The 22,740-nt window shown below is 40.6% G+C and overlaps 1 long non-coding RNA gene across 2 annotated transcripts; it reads left to right on the top strand.

The window, feature by feature from the left end:
- Positions 1-18,233: 18,233 nt before the first annotated feature.
- LOC143364039 (uncharacterized) lies at positions 18,234-19,598 on the top strand. 2 transcript variants are annotated; one of them, XR_013083969.1, is made up of 4 exons: positions 18,234-18,833; positions 18,941-19,015; positions 19,090-19,202; positions 19,538-19,598. It is a non-coding gene; the product is annotated as an uncharacterized LOC143364039 (long non-coding RNA). The 2 variants fall into 2 exon arrangements; XR_013083968.1 differs by lacking the exon at positions 19,538-19,598 and having other exon boundaries at positions 19,090-19,275.
- Positions 19,599-22,740: the final 3,142 nt, after the last annotated feature.

The raw sequence follows: 22,740 nt of genomic DNA, 5'->3' as shown, positions 1-22,740 counted from the left end.
CCATAAATCGGAAAAATTTAATTGCAGAATATATCGCCAAAAGCTCTCGATCATAAGTACTGTATTTTTGTTGAGTTTCCGTAAATTTTTTTGAATAGAATGCTAATGGTTGCCAGCTTTTACCAACGTATTGTTCTAAAACAGCTCCCATTGCTGTATCCGATGCATCTGTAGTTAGCGCTAAACGTGCGTTTGCTACTGGATGTACCAATAATATAGCATTGATTAATTGTTCTTTCGTTTTATTAAAAGCAACTTTTTGTTCTTCTGTCCATTCAATTAACCTTTTATCCTTCTTTTTTGCACCAATAAGTAACGAATGTAAAGGAGCTTGAATTTTTGCTGCCATAGGAATAAAACGACGATAAAAGTTTACTATTCCTAAAAATCTTCGTAATTCTGTCCTATCTTTTGGAATTGGAAAATCTTTTAATGCTTGAACTTTTTCCTCGGTAGGTCTCATACCTTCTGTATTAATTAAATATCCTAAATATTTAACTTCTTTAACACCAAAGCTCGATTTATTCACATTTATTGACAATTTGAATTTTCGTAATCGTTCAAAAACTATCTTTAAATGTTGTTTATGTTCTTCTTCGTTTTTTGACGCAATAATTATATCATCAATATAACCATGACAAAAATTCAAACCTCTTAATACATTGTCTAAATATCTTTGAAATGTTTGTGCTGCATTTCTTAATCCAAATGGCATTGCTAAAAATTCAAATAATCCAAATGGTGTGATAACTGCTGTTTTGGGAATGTCTTCGGGTGCCATGGGTATCTGATTATAGGCTTTAATAAGATCTAAGGTTGAAAAAATTGTTGCACCTGCTAATTTAAAAGAAAAATCTTGTATATGAGGTACAGGATAGCGATCCGGAATTGTTATTGAATTTAATCTTCGATAATCTCCACACGGTCGCCATTCCCCATTTTTCTTCGGAACCATGTGTAAAGGACTTGCCCATTGACTGGATGATGGCCTACACACTCCTTTCCGAATCATTTCTTCGAATTCTGCTTTGGCAATTTTAAATTTTTCAGGTGTCAAACGTCTAGCTTTTTCCGCTATCGGTTGACCTTTTGTTACAATATAATGATAAACATTTTTTTTAACAATCTCTTTCCTAACCGGTTTAGTAATATCAATATATTCTTGTAATAATTTATTATATTTAAAGGAATTATTTATTGTTGAAATTGAAATTGTATGTACTCGCTTCAAGATTCCAAATGATTGTAATTTCGTCTCTTTATCTAAAACCCTTTTGCCATTTAAATCTACTAATAGATCGTAATGACCTATAAAATCTGATCCTATAATCGGCATTACGGCATCAGCTACAATGAATTCCCAAGTAAAATTTCTGCGTAATCCCAAATTTACGGTAATTAATTTTTGACCATATGTTTTAATCTCAGAACCATTTGCAGCAAAAAGTATAAGATTTGTTTCTGTCAACTTTCCTTTTAACATTTTCCTTGGTAACAACGAAATATCAGAACCAGTATCAATTAAATATCTCATACCTGACGTCTTGTCGGCAATCGTCAGACGATAATTAACATTTGAGCTATCATGGATCGTCTGTACTCCAGACAGCTTTCTTAGTTTTCCTCTAACCTTTCATTTGATCGATCTCTTTTATCCTTTCCACTCCAAGAACAGGGTTTTTTACATTTAAAGGAATTTTCTTTAAATTTTTGATGATAATAACATAAGGGTTCTTCATTTCGAAATCTTGGCTTTGAAATGCTTCTATCTCTCCTAAAAAATCTAGATCTTGATCTATTTCTGTAATTATTTCTTCGAAAATTAATATTTAAAACTTCTATTTGTTTTTGTAACTCCAGAATCTGTGAATTTAATGTCTGATTTTTTTCTTCCTGTGAAGAATTAGAAGTATAATTTTCTTTTGAAGTAATGTTACAAATGTTATTTGGTTTTATTACTTCTACAATTTTATCAGCTTGATAAGCCAATTTGGAAAGCTCTTGTACTTCACTAATGGCTAAAATTCCTCGAACATTTTCTGGTAGTTGTTCCAGAAATAATGTTTTTAGAACACTCTCGCTACACAAACCACCTGCCAAATTTCTTAATTTTTGTAATCTCATTTCCCCTAATTAATCTTCTTAATTTTGACTCGCTTGATTCGTCGAACGAGGAAATAATTCTTGTTTTAAAAGTTTCATATTTTTCTTTAATTGGAGGATTATTTAAAATATCGGAAACAAAAGGAAGAACTGTCGTATCTAAATTAACTATGGTATACCGGTATTTGGTATCGTCAGAGGAGATTCTGCTAATTGCGAAGGCTGCCTCAATCTGGGTAAACCACAATATCGGATTCTCTTTCCAAAAGGGTGGAAGTTTAACCATTGATGTTGCATTGACTTGACTTAAATTGTTGGTTTTACTCGTCGAAGGTAATTCTTCTTCTAACAAATCCTTATCCGTCTCCGTAATAAGATCTTGATTTGATTTCCCTTCAATTCTTGTTGGAGAATGATGAAGCGGCATCCTTCTTTCTTAAAAAGGATCACGTCGGGGTCACCAAATTGTAGGAGTGTAATATATTTCTCCAAATAAAAGACGTGTTATCTCTTTCAGTATTTACTTTAATCTGAAGCAATTTGTTATGTGAATAATTTTTGTTGGTAGGGAAACCAAAAACAAAATAAATGTTAACAACTATATATAAACAAATTAATCGATACAGAAATCTACATTATCTACAACCGCCACACTACCGGTACACGCGCGCCGCCTGCCGCCGCCGCGACGAAGCAGGACCGCCGATCGAACGTCGGGCGGGCGCGAACGTTTGAATCGCAGCCGGGGGAAACCCACGTGGATGCCCCGAGGGACACCCACGACGAGCCGCACCCGAAGAAACGCCGACGGACTACCATCCCCCGAGACACCGGACGACCGGAGACGACGGTGGGCCGACTGCATTAGCCGCCTGACGAACGATCTGTACGCGATAATGGAGCCCGGCGTACAGACCCGGAAAATGCTGTCCGCCGCCGCGACGGCCGAGAGACCGGACCCGCTCCGCAACATCGACCGGATCCGGAAGAGCGTGTTGCGTCGCCGTGTGGTGGGATGGGGACTTTTGGTGTGGGTTCGGGTGCCCGTGGAGCGCTGAAGCGCTCTGCTCGTGGAGGTTCACAAATAACTTCGTACACAGAGTAAAATGGCGAAAATAATTGTTAGAGATTTATTTAGAAAGTCTTGGAGATGTAACTCCTTCGGTTCTATAATGAGTTCTGTGTCGTCCTGGAGCTTCGAATCCCTTTTTTAGCTTCTTCCTTCTCGCTTCCTTAGCCAATAGGAAAATTGGGATCTTCTGGCTAGGCGTTGATTCGTCGGATCACTCGTCTTCCGGTTGCTGCTTGATGGTGATTGGCAGTGGATGGATCTTAATAGCGCACGCACGGGAGTGGGGTACGCGTGAGGGTGAAGCCCTGCCAAAACAAGGGACGTGGGGCCATGTGGGACCGAACGAGAGAGAGGTCCGAGGGAGTTCCAAGAGGTCCTTGACTCGGAATTTATGACCTCTTGTCCTTAACTGATTCCGGACTTCGACTATCCCTAATTTATGTAGAATTGGAGAAGCTACTCTAAGAGGCTGCGTGACTTTCTCTAAATTCCGCAATTAGTCTCGCCGACTCGAATTTCGTCAAGGATCTCTATGGAACTCTCCCGGTCTTTCTTTACCTACTCTAAACTATCGCGCCCAAATAAAATACGTATGTATGAAATACGCGATTACATCTTATATTTAAATTTCCCTCTCCGCGCCATTAATCGATGCTATATATATATATCTAGCTATGTTCGCGTGGTCAACTGGCCACGCTACACCTTCCCCCTTATCGAAAAGGTGTTTCCTATGGGAACAGCTTTTACATACTACTTGATACTACTCTATTCTAATTAATTATATAGACGGCGCATGATTTGAGTCTGTTTCAGAATAACTATATATGTGTGTGTGCGCAGGTGTACCTACACTCGGAGTTCCTGATGTATATATTTACATTAAAATCGTTTAAGGTGGGTTCAGTTTATTTATACAACAGTTTTATACTCAGTCGCTTTACTAATCTAATCGTATACAGGCTAGTTTCAACTTATTCGCATGGACCGTTTTAAATTTATTATTACTTATCTCTATCTCTATTGTTAAGTCGTTATATACAGCCACACGTGTAGGCCTCCCACACTCGGCCTTTCCTGCATTTTCTTCGCCCTCGAAGACATCATTCATTTAATTCCTCGTTACAATCGAAGGGTTTCATGTAATCTACTGCGGTACTCGTTACGTGTGGTCCCTCCCCATCACTGATGCGAATTACGTCGTAACGATCATTACGCTTAACTTTCACGACTTTCTACGGCCCTAAATACTTCTGTTTGATTTTTAATTGCCGGCCGAATTGCGTTCTTTTAATGAACACCGAATCGCCCTCCTGGTATTTTCTCGCGGGTTTACATTTCTTGTTGTAAGTTTTTCTACTTTCTTCTTGTACTTTTAAGAGATTTTCCTTAGCAACTAACCGCAATTCATCGCGATCTTCCTGAAATAATTGAATTGTTTCTTGTTCAATTATCGCGAGGATATCATGGTCTCGTTTGTGTCGCATTCGCATGCCGAACATGACTTCAAAGGGAGTCATGCCAACGCTCCGCTGGTAGGTACTGTTAACGCATAATTGTACTTTTTCGACGAATTTGTACCATTGATCGGGTTTGTCCAAAGATAATTTTGTAAGTACCGGAATTATCGTCCTAATCGTTCTCTCGACCTGCCCGTTCCCTCTTGGAACCCCCGTCGTAACCAAGATATGTCGAATCCCTTCATCCATACAATAGTTTTGAAAGTCGACCGAAGTAAACGCCGCTCCTCGATCGGAAATGATTCTCTCGGGATTTCCGAAAACTTTCTGCTGCCCACTTAGCTTATTGATAACTTCCTTCGCGTTGACACTTTTAGTAGGATATAACCAAATAAATTTTGAAAAACTGTCTATTACTACGAAAATATATCGGTAAGCTTTAGTTGTCGCTGACATCGGTCCTACATGATCAACATGGTAGGTATTTAACGGTTTATCGCCTTTTGGCAACGGCATTAACTCTCCCTCTTTCTTACCGGCTTTCTTATCGGATATGATACATGGGATACAGCAGCTAATAAAATTTTTTAGTTTATCCTCTAGCCGCGGGATATAATATTCGGTTTCTATAGTTTCTTTCATTTTCTTAATACCGAAATGGCCGTTTTCGTGTGTGTTCCGTATTATTTCGGTTTGCAAACAGGATGGCTCTACTATTAAATCCCTATCATTCTTTCGCTTCATTAAAATATCGTGATCTATGAAATAGTTATCATATGGTTCGTTTTGCAAAATGCATTTGATCGCGTGTAATCGCTCGTCTTCAAATTGCTTTTTCTTTATCATCGCATGTAAATGATTCGTAACAACTAACGCGGGATGTCTACTGAGCGCGTCCGCATGTTTAAGTCGCGTTCCACTTCTGTGTTCTACCTCGTAATCGAACTCTTCGAGGGTTAGTGCCCATCGCGCTACCTTCGGAGACAAATCTTTTTTAGTTAGAGTCTTTTTAAACGCCTCGCAATCGGTAACTATTTTAAATCTGATACCGAATAAATAAATACGTAGTTTCTTTACTGCGTTAATTATGGCTAGCACCTCTAATTCGTAAGAGTGTAGTTTCTTTTCTGCGTCAGTCGTTTTCTTACTGTAATAGTGAACCGGATGAAATTGACTGTCTTCGTCAGTCTTTTGTAGGAGAATTGCCCCGTAGCCTTCCTTGCTGGCATCAGTATGCAGTTCTGTGATAGCTTGCGGATCATAGATACGTAGTACTGGCTTCACGGATAATACTAACTTCAATGCCTCCCTCTGACTACTATCCCATACGAATGCCTGCTCTTTCTTAATCAAGTCCGACAAAGGTCGAGCCATCTTTGAATAATCATGGATAAATTTACGAAAATATCCCGTCAATCCTAGGAAGCTTTGCACGGCTTTCTTACTTTTCGGTATCGGAAATTTTTCGACTGCTTTGATTTTTGATTCGCTTGGGTACACGTTTCCGTTTTCGATTTCCTGACCAAGGTATTCGATTCGCGTTTTGAAGAATTGACATTTGTTCCAGTTGATCATTAACCCGTTTTCTTCCGCTACTTTTAACGTCTCTAATAAATTTTCGAATGCCTGTTCATCGTTTTCTCCGGGAATAATAATATCGTCTACGTACGTAAAAACTACTTTGCGTCTCACTAGATCTTTAAATATTTCGTCAATGAATCTAAGAAAACTAGTAGGGCTAATTGATAGTCCGAAAGGTGTTTTTAAAAATTCATATTGTCCGTCGGGCGTTACGAATGACGTATATTTCCTACTTTGTTCTGCCATTGGTACGTGAAAGAAACCGTTTTTAAGATCTATTACTGAAAAGATGCGGGCTTTCCTTAATTCGTCTATTCTGTCCTCTATAAGTGGCATTGGAAAATGATCTCTCTTAAGGGGGCCGGCAGGTCGACTCTGTGTAACCACACACATACATGAAATCCATATACGTATATGAACTTGCAAGGGTCAAAATGTTGACAAATTGACGCTTCAATATCGCAATGAGCAGTTTAAAAGTGGTCACTTGGGTTTCCTAAAAGTCCAATCTAGGTCTGTCCAGAGCCCAAATTGCGAATTTCTACCTCATCGTCGAGTAATTTGTAATATTCGGCAGAAATCTCGCTTTCTGAAGCAAGGATGACGTCACAAGATGGCTGCCGCAGAGAGATTCTCTTAATTTCGAGAGATTTAGTGTTCGTATCGAAAAAAACGCTCTGGACAGACATAGCAAAGACATGTACGAACACGGTGGTATGCATTTTTAATTGATTACTTACTTATTTAAGGCGTAAAATGTCTAGAAAAAAACGCACCATTTCGCGGTTCCGCTTACTAGCGCCCCGGTCTCCCCGCGGCAAACACTGTACCTTGCGATAGAATACGGTCGATAATGCAGGTCGATATTACAGGTTTACATATTGTTGCGGAGGCTTCGGCCCCGCCTCGCCGGCGAACACATCCCTCAACCAAACAACAACACCGAACACTACCAACAACTATATAACTATTTATTGGCTGTCAACGGACAATGTTAAAAGATGCGATACAGGTGCGTGCTCTCGCTTCGTCGACTCGAGAGGTTCTGTCGTCTGTCTTCTTCTTAACAACAACCCCGTTGGCCGGATACCATAATATCGATACGACGGCCAACTTCTCTCGATCGCCGCAATCGACAGCTTCCATCGTAACACTGCTCCCCCTCTCGAAAAAAACGGGCGTCCCGACCGCGGCGAAATTCGTCTGTGGTAACGTCCCAACCTTCATGCCTCGTAATCGAAAGACGGCTCCTTGACATGTTAACCTCTGTCTGAAAAGTCGGTGAAAGAAAAGAAATTTGCTTTAACCCGGTGGCCTTAATCAGACAGTAAACGTCCCGACATTTGTCCTCTGTCTCAGGGGAAAACCACCTAAAAACCCTGAGCAGGACGCTGGCATGAGGTATTTCCCTTAATGCTTCAGTGTAGTTATTCCGTCGACTTCTCGCCCTTCCCCTTGACTCTTGTGGCTTGAGTGCTTCTTTCTTGACGTTTTCCCGGGTGCTGCCCTCCCCCCGGGCGACCACCGAGTCCTCTCCAGGATGCACCTCCAATCATCGCGAAATCTATCCGCGATAACATGGTGATTGGTGCACCACTCTTTGTGGACCAGTCGGGAAAGGGGGTACCCTCCTGAGGACGTATCCTCGCGAGGATACCACTTCCTCCCCCGAATTCCTAGGACTGTCTCTTCCACAAATGGAAAGTGATCGAGGTGCCGGAACGGAGTCGCACCCTCGCCTTCTTTCGATGCAGCGTCCTCTTCGTGGGCGAAAAGTGTCTAGGAATTCGGATTCCTATCCTAAACCACTGTAAGGTGCAAGCCGGTTCACGTGAACAACCTTCGGTTTTGCCTTAGGAGATCGGACTATTCGAAAAATTAATTCGTTCAATCGATTCTTGACGATGTACGGTCCTTCCCAGTCAGATTGGAGTTTCGGGCACCGGCCTCTTGTACGTCGTGGATTAAATAGCCAGACCTTGTCACCCGGATTGAAGGAAACCCGATTCGCATGAACATCGTACCAGGACTTCATTTTGTCACCACTAATCTTCATTCGTTGGCGTACAAAATCATGGATTCCCAAGATTTTAGCCCTCATTTCTCCAATGTAAGCTCCCTCCTCCTTCCTTTCAGAAGCGTAGTTACTGCCTCTCAGGAGATCCAAAGGAAGTCGTAATTCTCGACCCATGAGGACCATTGCCGGAGTATTTCGAGTTACCTCATGTTGAGAAGTCCGATATGCTAAAAGGAACGTCGGTATCCATTCATCCCAGTCTTTTTGATGTTCGGAAACAAACTGTGTTAGATACTGTAACAATGTACGAATCATCCTTTCGACGAGTCCGTCCGATTGGGGATGTAAGGGTGTCGTCCTTGTCTTTCTAATTCCAAGCAACCTCATCAACTCTTTGAAGACACTCGACTCGAAATTCCTACCTTGATCTGAATGCAGTTCTAGTGGCACACCATGGCGACTTATTACATCTGTTAAAAGGGTCTTCGCAATGGTTGTTGACAGACTGTCTGCATTGACATGCAACTTCCCTTCTCGATGTCTAATTTCAAAATCATACTGTTGCAGCCTTTCTATCCAGCGAGCCGTTTGTCCTTCCGGATTCTTGAACGACAATAGCCACCTTAACGCAGCATGATCAGTCCTTACCAGAAATTTTCGACCATAAAGATAGGGGTGAAAATGTTCTATGGACTTAATTATCGCCAAAAGTTCCCGTCTTGTAACGCAATAATTCCTCTCTGCTTTTCCCAGCATTTTTGAAAAGTATGCAATAACTTTCTCCTCTTCACCTTGAACTTGCGAGAGGACTGCTCCAATGGCAAAATTCGACGCATCTGTATCCAAAATGAAATCTGCGTCTAATAAAGGATAAGCTAATATCGGAGATTCGGAAAGACGCTGCTTCAGCCACTCGAATACCTTTTGACATTCTTCCGACCATACAAACGTAATTTTATCTTCCGTCAGGCGATGTAGTGGCCTAGCGATGGAAGAAAAATCTTTGACGAATTTTCTATAATAAGTGCAAAGTCCGAGAAAACTCCTTAATTCCGTTTTACTCCTCGGAATTGGCCATTTCTGGATTGCCATTATCTTTTCGGGATCCGTTTTAATCCCGCGTTCGGAAACGATATGTCCAAGGTATCGCACCTCTTTGCAGAAGAAATTGCATTTCTTTGGATTCGCTAATAGTTTGGCTTGGCGCAGGCGTGCGAAGACAGTCCTCAAATTGTCCATGTTTTCTTCGAAACTTCTTCCATAAACAATTATGTCGTCTAGATATACTAGGCAGATTTTCCCACAAAGGCCTTTCAATACCGTGTCCATAAGACGTTCAAACGTGGCAGGGGCATTACAAAGTCCGAAAGGCATCACTCTGAATTGCCAAAGCCCTTCTCCCACGCAGAATGCTGTCTTTTCACGGTCCCTTTCGTCAACCATAATCTGCCAATATCCACTTTGCAGATCTATGGTTGAAAACCAAGACGATTCAGCTAGAGCATCTAGCGTTTCTTCAATTCTCGGCAACGGATAAGAATCTTTTTTCGTGACATCATTTAACCGCCGATAGTCCACACAAAATCTCGTGCTGCCATCCTTTTTCTTCACGAGAACGATAGGAGAGGACCATGGACTTTTCGACTCCTCAATTACTCCCTGCCTTTCCATCTTCGCGAGTAATTCTTTAACTTCGTCTCGTCGGTGAAAAGGGAGACGTCGCGGTGCCTGTTTGATTGGTGCACAATCTCCTGTATCAATCTTATGTTGGACAACATCACAATTCCCAACATGTTCAGGATTTTCTGCGAATATGTCCTGAAATTCATGTGTTACTTTCGCAAATGCTGTCTTCCGTGGCGGAGATAAGGCCGAACAGCAACGCTGGAAAAGATCTTCTAAGTGCTTCGGTACAGGTGGAACTGCAACCTCCTGCACCTCTTCCGCTACCGGAGTCTCCTCTTCCATCTTCGCTAATAAAGCTGCATCCTCCTTATTACGTATCTCTTGACCGATAAAGCCGACCTCTTCCTTCCCGGCTATTTGTAGTTTCCTCGCCCAATAATCGAGCCTACATGCGTGTTTCTGGAGGAATCCGTTCCCCAAAATACACTCCTCCGCCATGTCGATCAGGAAAAATTCTTCCTCTGTTTCGAAACCATTGATTTTAATGGGACATTTGTACCTGCCTTGAATCGGTAAATTTTCCCCGGAAATGGACACAATTTTGATTTCCAGAAGTTCCTCCGCCGCGCCAAGCTTACTTCTGGGATTGAACTTATCCGTCCCCAAAAGATTTACGCTCGATCCCGTGTCGATTATTATCGTAGCCATTTTTCCATCGATGAATCCCTCGATGGCCGTACAATCCTTCTTCAAATAAGTCTTCAGCACGACAGGGGTAGAAGAAGGTGAAGTCACAGTCTCCCCTCCTACTATGACTTCTTTGCGTTTCCCATCCTCTGTGTTTGTCTCTTCGGGCAGTCCTTCTGGAGATGCCCAGTCTGGCGACAACTCCAACACTCCCTGGGTCGATCTTCTCGATCACCATTGATCTTCGAATTCCTGTTCACGAAACTCGTCTTTCGTACATAGTTCCTGTTCGGTCGATCCACTTCCTCCGGTCTTCGGTCGTATCCTCGTTCTCCCCAACGCCGTCCAGGAATATGTTGTTTTGGAAAATAATAAGGCTTGTAGCGGTTATTTTGACTACTATACGAAGTTTCAGTAACAGACTCGACAGCTTCAATCTCCAAGGCTCTAATAACTGCTGCTTTCAGAGATGTAAAACCACCGAGCCTTAATATTCGTTTCATCTCTTCGTTGGCCAACGCTGCTACAAATTGAGAGGCCGCGAGTTTATCCCTACTTTCGTATGGGCATTCACCAAATGCAGCTTGAGCAAGCCTCTCAATTTCTTCTGCCAACTCAGAGATCGACTCCCCTTTCCGTTGTCTATAATTTTGGAATTTTACGTAACTTAAATTTTGAAAATTTTTGGTCCCATAACGGAACTCTAATGCCGAAACTATCGTCCGGAAATCGTTCTGTTTGTCCACGGAGAGTGAAGTCAACACTCCTCGAGCAGGGCCCTCCAAAGACGTAACCAAGGCCAAAGCTTTCCTCGGTTCATCCCAACCATTCGCGCGAGCTATTGTGTCGAACTGAATTCTATACTCTTCCCATGAAGCTTTGCCGTCAAATCTAGGAGGTTTCACGGTGTATCCCAACTCCGAAACTCCGCGAAACACGCCAACTGCGTCATTTACAGGGACCTGCTGCGAAAGCGGAAAAACCGGAACCGCGGACCCATTAGGAACGGACATATTTATATTTTGAGTTTCACGGTTCTCAGTAGAATTAATGAAACGCGGCTGTACAAGACTGTGCAGATTCTGCGATAGCACCTGACACTGTGCCTCCAGGATTCCAAATCGTCCCTCCAGGGCAGCTTCCCTTGCAGCTTGAGCGGCTCTGTTTGCTGCTTCCCTCTCTTCAAACCGGGCCCACTCCTGTTCCCATCTCTGTTCCGCGATTTTCCGCTGCTCTTGAAACTGCCCCGAAATGTTCCGCTGGAGGCCTTCGAACAGCGTCTGTAACATCGTCGCATCTGCTCCCGAAGTGGATGTCGTTGTGGAATCGCCCGCACTTCTGACACCAATGTTGCGGAGGCTTCGGCCCCGCCTCGCCGGCGAACACATCCCTCAACCAAACAACAACACCGAACACTACCAACAACTATATAACTATTTATTGGCTGTCAACGGACAATGTTAAAAGATGCGATACAGGTGCGTGCTCTCGCTTCGTCGACTCGAGAGGTTCTGTCGTCTGTCTTCTTCTTAACAACAACCCCGTTGGCCGGATACCATAATATCGATACGACGGCCAACTTCTCTCGATCGCCGCAATCGACAGCTTCCATCGTAACAATATGTACGATATGTATGCTGCCGAATATTGCAAATTACTCGACGATGAGGTATAAATTCGCAATTTGGGCTCTGGACAGACGTAGATTGGACTTTTAGGAAACACAAGTGACCAGTTTTAAACTACTCATTGCAAAATTGAAGCGTCAATTTGTCAAGATTTTGACCCCTGCACGTTTCGCTACGCATCTCGTAACGTCACGCTTGCTTCGAACGCCTCGCGACTGGCAGTATGCTGCCGAATATTGCAAATTACTCGACGATGAGGTATAAATTCGCAGTTTGGGCTCTGGACAGACGTAGATTGGACTTTTAGGAAACACAAGTGACCACTTTTAAACTGCTCATTGCAATATTGAAGCGTCAATTTGTCAAGATTTCGACCCTTGCACGTTTCGCTACGCATCTCGTGACGTCACGCTTGCCTCGAACGCCTCGCGACTGGCGGTATGTTGCCGAATATTGCTAATTAATCGACGATGAGGCAGAAATTCGCATTTTGGCCTCTGGACAGACCTAGATTGAACCTTTAGGAAAGACAATTGACCATTTAGAAACTGCTCATTGCAATATTGAAGCGGCAATTTGAAAATTTTCTGACCCTTGCACGTTTCGAAAGAGGCCACGACCTTCGGGTCATCGATTCTGTTGAAACTTTGCATACTTATAGATCTCGTTGTCCTGTTCACAAATATACACCATTATAGGGGCAGATACTCAATAATTTTCGCGATATTAACGATTGAAGTTTCATTATTTCCTATGTAATGCCGTATTTTTTTCTACGGTACAACAAGATTCGGTTTGGCGTGACTGCAGCGTACCAAGTTTTCAACCGGACGACCAGTGTTCAAATCCTGTCTACTAACGTATTTTTTTAAATTTCATTATGTTTTATCATTGTATATATATAATATCAATTTCACTTCAAAGTACCGATTTAATTTTGATAAAATATAGCAGGCCGAAGGTCGTGGCTTCGCCTTAGCATCTCGTGACGCCACGCTTGTTTCGAACGCCTCGCGAAATTCACATTTTGGCCTCTGAACCAGAATAACCAGAGAGTTATCAAATCATTTCAACGGAAAAATTGTGATTTCATTAGTTTCTTTTCGCAGAAATCGATTTTTTCCAAAATCCTGAGGTGACAGACAAATTTTGTGATCGGATTTGATGTCAGCGTGATAAAATCTACGAGAACAGATGTACAGAATGTCAAGAAAAATCTAACAGTGCATGGCATTGGATAAATCACAATTTTGTTTAAATATTCCAAGTTTATTTTCAAAGTTAAAACATGTTTGTACCATAGTCTCTCTATTTTTCCCTTCTTTTGCAATATTTTAACTTCTAAAAAAAAATCATAGCTCTATCTCATTTCTATCGAAAGTTCTTTGATTTTGACAGAAACTTCGTCACTTTGTCAAATATAGTGTTACGAGTATCGATATGTTACGATATCGAGACATCACGCCGAATGGTCTTCGTTGTATTGTCGTCACTAAGACAACGCGGCTAACTTCTCGGTTTTATATATTGTAAACATATATAAAACTTTGGAAAATGCTATAAACTTTTATATATATATGATATTATTCAAGTTTATTTTACGTTTAGTCTTTAGTTGTAAATTTGTATTTGTTTGTTTCTTAACTTCAGATTTGACATCTAAAGTAAAAAAATATGACAAATTTTGTTTAATTTTTTATGCGCTTTGTGGCATAAAAAAAGCTGCTTTAATTTCATTTTGAATATAATTTTCTTTCTGACAGGAAGTAAATTCTGACTCATTTTCTTTTTAAAAGAAGTCCTGTTAATATATGTATAAAATTATTATAATGTTAAGAATAAACTGATTCAATTTAATATAAATCAAATGATTTCCTTAGCTTTTGCATACACGTGAGTTTGATTTCAGAGATAGTAGCAAAAAACTGCAAAGGTAATGTGACAACGAGTCCTGTGTATATCTATGCGCCCGTGGCAATGTACGTGTTAGCATGTGTTGGTCGGCTGAATCGGGCTCATGCAGAAATCAGTTTCACGAAACGCTTGTAAATTTACGGGTTTGATGACATGGCAACAGTGAGGCGAAGATGATATGTGGCAACCATGTCTAGTCGCTAGCTTTCTCTCTCAATTTTCGTTTCTCTTTTCCACTACTTTTCAAGTCGGCATTTCATATATTCTTTTTTACCGATATGTCGTAGACGCGATGTAGTTCCACAAAAAAAATTTTAATCATTCCACAATCAGTTTTCCCTACTGACCGTTCGAGGACCGTTCGAGGATTGGCGTGACAGTCAAGGCCAAATGCCTGCCGGCCCCCTTAATTCGCTTGTTCAATTCGCGGTAGTCTACGCAAACCCTATACGAACCGTTTTTTTTTTTTGGTACAATAACCACTGGACTCGCATACTCGCTTTTACTCGGTTGGATCACTCCGTCCTTCAACCATTCATTTATTTGCTTGTTTAATACAGTCTTTTCTTTTGGTGCCAACCTCCGTGGTTTCAAGCTAACTGGCGAATGATCGTTTACCGATACAACTGTTTCGATTTTTGTGCTTACCGTACGTTCAGGCGTGTATTCCGCAATTACAGTCTCTAATCTGTCCTTATATTTACGCTCGACGTCTAATTCTTTAGCATTCACTTCGGTGCACAACACTCTCATCAGTTCACTACACACTGTTTCACTGTTGTTTTCCGCGTCTGCTTCTTCCCGGTCCTTCCCTGCCTCCTCCTTCCCGTCGGTGACGTTGACTGGAACTTCCTCTGCTTGTTCGGTTGCTGGTGGTATCCTCTGCATTTTTATTATTTCTCCTTGTCGTAGCTGTATTTCCACGTTCGCCAAGAAATCTTGCCCCAGTATCACGTCGTATGGTATCGTGTGCGTCGGTACCACAAACAAATTCAGATCGTATTCTTCGTTCTCTATCCTCACGTGGTTTTCAAACGTGCCGATAACCGGCGTCAGTGCGTTACCTGCTCCCGTAATAACCGTGGGTGTTGCTTTGAGCGAGGGACAGCCTGCTTCTTGATATTTTACTTTTGAAATTAACGAAAGTTCACTTCCAGAATCGATCAAAGCATGGCACTGTATATCGTTTATTCGTATATCGCGTGTCGTTCTTGACCTGGAGATGCAGTTTACGTTGACTGCGTTGTTACTGTTTTCTTGATTTGGGCAACGACTTGCGATATGTCCGAAGTTGTTGCATTTAAAGCATTTCGGTCCTTTTCCGCGTTCTGGGCAGTTCTTTGCTTCGTGATCGGGTATTCCGCAGGTGTTGCAGCGTGGTGCCCGTGGTTTGCTTGCCACGTTCGGTTTTTCTCTGCTTCCTGTCGTTTCATCTTTTTTCTTCGGATATACTTTCCGATCCGATTTCTTCTTCATCCGATCGTATACATCTAAATTAGCTTTTAATTGTTCGATTGTATCTGCCTGATACAGTATCATTTTATTGTGTTCCTGATCCTGTATGCCGTCTACGATGTGTTCGATCAGTGCGTTGTCTTCTATATTACTTTCGCTAGCAATTTCCATCATTGCGTATATGTACTGTCGCCCTGTCTCGTGCGGCTTCCTCTTCCGTCTTGACAGCTGTGCGTGCACTTGAGCACTGTTCACCACGGTTTTAAATTCTTTTTGTAATCGTTCCTTTAAAATTTTCCAAGAGGTAACACCTCTTTGTGATGTCAAAAATTGCCTGGCTGACCCTTTCAACATCCTTTTCCCATAGACGAACATCTGCAGGTCATTCCACTGCAGTAGTGCACCGGTTTCTTCAAATTCGTCGAGCCATTTGCGGATCGACAATTTGTCATCGCCTGTGAAACACGGCAATGATTCCTCGACGTCGCGGATCGTGAATATGCTTGTTTGTGTTTCCGTCTGTCGTTTCTTCATCTTTTTTCTTTGTTTTCTCTCAACCTCGTTCTCTTCTATTACGGATTCTTCAGATTCGAACTCTTCGTATTCCGATTCTTCAGTTCTCGCTTCTTCATCCTGCATTCCTTCGTATTCTTTCAATCGTTCCTGCAGTTCTGATTTCGTGCCCTTCGTGTTTAAATGTAATTGTTTCAGCTTCTTCCTTAATTCCTGTATTTTCATTTCGTCTATTTTGGTCTCTTTTGTTTTTCGCGTGTCCAAGATGGTCTCGTCTATTTCGCTTTCTTCCGAACATGAGGCGGTTATCACATTGTTGATTCCATCTGCCATTGTTCCCCTTTCTTCTTTCACTTTTCCTTTATCAGTCTTTTCACTAAAGCAATTCGTGCTGTTCCCGTCAGTTATCACTCACTTATTGTTTCACTTTCACTTTTACTTGCGCGATAACTGTACCGTACCGACGAATGCCTCGTTTCGCTTTTCTCTTCGCCCGTTACGCTGTTGTCTCAAAATCGTCACGAGTGATCGCGTACCGATTTATATCGAAATTTTGGCTTTATCCCGGACGAGCCCCCAATTGTAGGATTGAGACGGGTAACGGACTAACAAAGTGTTCAATAAAACAAGAATTTAATATGAAAGGTCCAGAAAATAGGTTCAACGTACAATCAACTGCTCACGCTCGTGGTTCGAAGACGAAAGACCCCCAGGCCCGGCGCCTCCGCGCGTTTTATTTGTTTTTCCGCGTTCTCGAATCTTCGATGATCGCAACGGTCGCCACGCTTCTCGAAGCTTCCGAATTGTCGATACTCGCAACGGTCGCCACGCTTCTCGAAGCTTCCTGAATCGTCGATGCGTCTCCATGGCGGGAACGATCGCAACGTTCCGAAACGTCGCATCGAGACGCCTTCGCAGAGGGAACGCTCGCGCTCCCACATATGTATATATATGAGCTGTTTATTTTGAAAGTGGCCCAAGTCCATTTATACTTAAATTGAGATATTTAAGGGTTTGTGTTTCAATGCAATTAAAAATCTACGTACAGAATACTAATGAGTCATACCGCTTAAGTGTATATAAAGGAGTTAAATTTATAGTTCCTATTAAAATAATGGCAATTATTAAGTGAATAATATGCGTTTTCTTATCAAGAATGGAGTTAGGCCAATTTCAAAATTAACAACCAGATTCGTTATAAAATTTGAAGGAGCCCAAGTCCATTCAACATAATTTAAGATGCTTCAAATCGAAAAAAACAATACTCAATTTATTTTATATATCTTTACAACACTTCAAAAACATAATTTATGCGATTCAAAACATTTTTTAACTACATAAATTACAAAACAATTTACTGCTCATCTACATTTTGTGTGTGTGAAAGGGATTCGAAGAAATTATGATATTCCGGTGGTATATATCGTAGTAGGTCCATTATATCCTTGTATTTTGCTGTTGTAATGTGTCTGATATTTTTATACAGTTGTGTCAATACAATATATTCGAACTTTCTTGGTCTACCCCGATGTGGTAATAATTCCAGGACTTCAAAATGTTCATTCTCATTCACTAATGTCTTATAGAAAATTTTACACAGTTCATTTCTGACAAAACGCATCCAACATATTTTTAACCAGTTTATCGATTCTCCGTTAGAATTTTTTACCCTTTTAAAAATTGCGTCTTCTAATAATTTTGTTGATACAAAATCTTCTTGTTTCATTTAATTTACAATAAAGTTATTACCTTTTCGGCACTTTTTGATAATATTATAATAATGTTGGGGGACAAACAGTAAATTATTTTTTTTTTATGACATTTCTACCACGCCAAAATCTCTATCATTTGGTAAAAACGAATATCCTGATATTAAGAATTTGTGATCTATGATTTCCACATTATTTTCAACAGTTTGTACAATTTTTAGCCACATTAAAGCTACTTTAATGTTTCTATTTTGTCCTGCACACATGTCACTGTAAGCTATAATGTGTCTTTCACTTCTTAAATTTTTAACATGTTTTAGGATGCATGAAGCTATTTCTTGAGCACCGTTTTTTGTAAAACTGAGGTTAACTTGTTAAATACTAATTAATTAAAATTACCTTCATTACTGCCTTCGGACATTATCAATAATAAATATCTCAATTTAAGTATAAATGGACTCAGGCCACTTTCAAAATAAACGGCTCATATATTGTTTGAACTACCAGAAAGAAAGAAAGAAAACTACCAGAAAGAAAGGAGGTGTTAGCTGCGTTTCTTGATGTTCATGAAGCTTTTGATAATGTTTGTGTTGATATTCTTCTTTCCAAACTTGCGAATATTGGCTGCTCACTTAATATCCTAAAATTCATCAAGTTCTTAACTCATGAAAGATTTGCGTTCTCTACTCTTTCTGAAGATACGAACAGAGTTGTCTGTAGGGGCGCCCCTCAGGGCGGCGTTCTTAGCCCTTTGCTATATATCATTTATGTTGCCAATATCTCCGATAATGTAATGAGCTCTGTCACTGTCTCTCAATTTGTAGATGATAGTACTGTTTTCCATGAATTCGAATCTACTAGCAGTGGCAGAAATATTATTAAAGTTCCGTTTCACAACTATTTTTGTTTTGGGATTGTAACGAAAATTTAAGAAATGTAATTTGTAGAATCATGTCGGTTTCGGTATTGTAACGATTTCGGTATTCATCCAAAGGCTACGCCGAGTTTACACACGGCCGCGCGTCTCGGCCCCCTACTACATATTATTTAAAAATGCTTTCGAGTTAGGTATGTATATAAAAACTTGTATGTTACTAATTGTGCTAATTGTTTAATTATTTTTCATCAATAATCATTACGTATATCGGTATATCAACTATGATTATTGTTTTCAGGTAGATGCAGCGACAGGACTGTTGACGTCAAACAAAATAAGACAGATGAGGTATCGATGAATTCTATAAGTATTGGTAAGCTAATAGAACTATGTAAACGAATTTAAATATGGAAGTACCTATTTGTAAACAAAAATCTAAATTTTCAGGAAACCAGCAAACCCAAAACATGGTAATATTATTGTAAAGAAAGTAATCTCTGTGCGCATGCATGGAGAGGGATGCCGAAGCAACCCGAGAGTTACCGAACCAAGCCGACGTGGTTCGTACCTGCGTCGTAATAAAAACTCTGTCGTGGTCGTGCGTAGTATCCACACGTTTTAAAAGAATAGAACCGTTCCACCTTATATATATATACATCAAAAGTATCATTGTTAAACCAAGTTAATAACTACTTATAAAATATACATTGTTAACACAGATCAGTGATAAGCACCGCGCATTTTCCTCTCCACTTCCGCGCGGTACATTCTTTCCCTCGCAACAATTATGGAACAGCATTTGAAAACGATCATCGACTTACAGCGTCTACTACGATTTACGTCACTTTTAACCGCTTGTAGCTCGTGTCTATATCGATTTCGATGAAATTTTTAGGGTGTGCATAAAAAACATACATATATTGTGACGTCGCAGAATTGCCTACGTCCTTCCGAACCGATAACGAGAGGTCCGCCCACGCCTAGATGGAGGGGTTGCTGAAGGAGCAGGAGCTCGTTGTCCGGGACATCTGGAGCCCCAATTTCATTGCTAATGTACTATTTAATAATAATAATATTTAATAAACCATGGTGGCATTAATCGGCATAACATGCATTACTGGAGTGTAGAAAATCCCCACTGGTTACGACAAGTTGAACATCAACGTCTTTGGTCGGTTAACGTTTGGTGTGGAATCATGGGGAAAAAACTCATTGGTCCTTATTTTATTGAAGGTAATTTGAATGGAATCAAATATCGAAATGTCCTGGAACAGGAACTACCATCACTACTTGAACATGTTATCTTGGACGTTCGACAAAGTATGTGGTTTCAGCATGACGGTAGCCCAGCGCATTACTCAATAGCAGTACGGGAAGTATTAGACCGTGAATACAATGGTCGGCGGATTGGCAGAGGTGGGCCGATTAATTGGCCTGCTAGGTCGCCTGATTTGACATCGCCGGATTTCTTTCTGTGGGGCTACCTAAAAGATAAGGTTTATCAACAAGTGTCAACAATTCGTGAAAACATGGTAGAACGCATAAGAAACGCTTGCGCTGAAATTCCCGCAGATATGCTTCTGTCCTGTGTACAGTCATTTGAAGAAAGGATTAATAAGTGTATTGAAGTTGAAGGTCAAAATGTCGAACACTTACTCTAATTAATTGAACAGTAAGAGGCAAGGAGAGATCCGTTATAACGAGACACGATCAAGTGCACGCGTACCCGGCGAAAATTCAAAGTCGATTTTCTCGAAAACAAAGCCTCACATGAAAAAATTTTGTTCCATATTTTCGACTTATTTTTTCATGTAGAATCATCCCCTTTTCGCTTGTACCATCAGTTACCGAACACCCTGTATAACCCAGTATATACAGAATATTTCACCTAACTTGACCACCTTAAATATATCGCTTATTTTGCATGATAGAAAAAATGTCAGGGGTAGAAAATATTCTGTTTGAAGGCGCCAATGCGGTGATGGGCCGAATTTTTTTCTCATGGTCATTTTTTTCGAGATTTCAAGGTCATCGTATGTTTTCTTAAATGGGAACGCATATTTCCACTACAACAGTCTTATACTTAGCTTATGAAAAAACAAATCCAACGAGGTGTAATGTGTTGACATTCACGTGACCCTTAGCGAGGAAATTATGAAATGTTTGTCAGTAACTTCAGGGGCGTCGTTTATGCGTTCGGGGACGGTAAATGAAGGAATTTAAATTTCATTGAAACGGTGTACCGTGTAATTGTTCCTGGTGCTTGTAAACAGACATTCGTATTCTCCTTTCATCGATTTGATATGTTTACAAGCATTATTATCAAAGCGATAATCTGACCACCCCATGGGACGACTGCACCATCCTCGCCGGGACCCCCTTGTCTGATGTCCGACATAGTCCTTCGTCCCGCGTCGTCGCCTCCGGGTTGTCTGGCCCGTGTGCAACGTTTCCATTTTCAAAAGATCTGTGCAGATGATTTTTCCTTGTAACAGCCATGGGTTTGTCGATAGAAGATCGTTGCAAAATTTGCAACGTCACACATATATATATATATATATATATATATATATATATACAGGGTGGCCCACATAACTCTGAACAGCTCAATATCTCGAAAACTATGCCATCGATTTTAAAGTTCTTAGTCTTAAATTGCATGGAACTGAAGGGCCTTCCTGACTACATAAACGTGAAGTGGCCTCCCTTCCCTTTTAACGGGGGAGGGGAGGTACCTTTATAATTTTAAATGGAAACCCCTATAAAATGTTACATATTTAGATTCTACAGGAAAAAACAAGTCAATTTTGTCGGAAACATTTTTTTGTCAGATACTTCCATGATGAGATATAACAGTTTGAAGTTTCGAGTTGTAGGTACTTGAAGCGCTCGGAAATAGCGTTATGGAATAATACGCGCTTGAGTTCTTTTCTTATTCATGAAGAAACACAAACAATAATATTTACAATTCTTGAGTTTGACTCACTTATCTATGAAAACGTTTTCAGTTTAGAGCTGTTATTCAAGCAGTAACATTGTGATTATGGCTACTTTTGACACAGAAGTGAATATGTTATTAACGTTAGGTGTTTTTTGAACGTTATGGGATCAAAAAATGTCATGCAACATTTCATAATTTAGAAAAGCGGCTTCGCGAGCACGGTGAATTGTGTAAAAAAACTCGCAATAAACTTAAAGCTGTCACTAATGAAAATAATAGTGCCAGTATTCTTGTTGCAATTACATTAAATCCTCATATTAGTCAACGTACACTTGCACAAACATCACATATTAGTCGTTCATCAATTCAACGAATTTTAAAACGGCAAAAGTATCATCCATATCACATGGTTTTATCACAAGAGCTTTCGATAGCAGATTACGATCACCGCGTAAGATTTTGTGAGTGGCTGCAGGGTGTTGTGAAAAATGACTTTTTGTGCAAAATACTTTTTTCCGATGAGGCCACTTTTATGAATTCAGGGCATGTAAATAGACATAATCTGCATTATTGGGCCGTGGAAAACCCAAATTGGATGCGATGTGTTCCCTTTCAACATCGATGGTCTTTAAATGTTTGGTGTGGCCTAATAGGAGACTTTGTGATTGGACCTTATTTTTTTCAAGAAACTGTAACATCTGCAAGTTATTGTGATTTCTTAAAAAATCATTTGCCTGCGCTTTTGGAAGATGTGCCACTGCACGTTAGAAGAGAAATGTGGTTCCAACAAGACGGCGCTCCTCCACATTTTGCAATCATCACCAGGCAATTTTTGAACGAAAAATTTGGGAACAAATGGATAGGTCGTGGGGGACCTCGTCAATGGACTCCTCGTTCCCCGATCTAAAACCATTAGATTTTTTCTTATGGGGATATGTAAAGGACAAAGTTATGTTTGAACCACCGACGACAAAAGAGGATATGAAACAAAGAATACGTGACGCTTGCGCTTCAGTGACTCCCGAAATGTTAAAAAATGTTAGAACAACTTTGATGTTTCGAGTAAGTAAATGTTTACAAGCCCGTGGTGGACATTTTGAACATTTAATTTAAAGTACATTTTATTTCTTCACGAATAAGCAAAGGACTCAAGCGCG

The sequence above is a fragment of the Halictus rubicundus genome, unplaced genomic scaffold (assembly GCF_050948215.1).
Source record: "Halictus rubicundus isolate RS-2024b unplaced genomic scaffold, iyHalRubi1_principal scaffold0215, whole genome shotgun sequence".
Classification (NCBI taxonomy): Eukaryota; Metazoa; Arthropoda; class Insecta; order Hymenoptera; family Halictidae; genus Halictus; species Halictus rubicundus.
The sequence above is the reverse complement of the archived record's forward strand: the minus strand, read 5'-3'. Positions and strand labels throughout refer to the sequence as shown.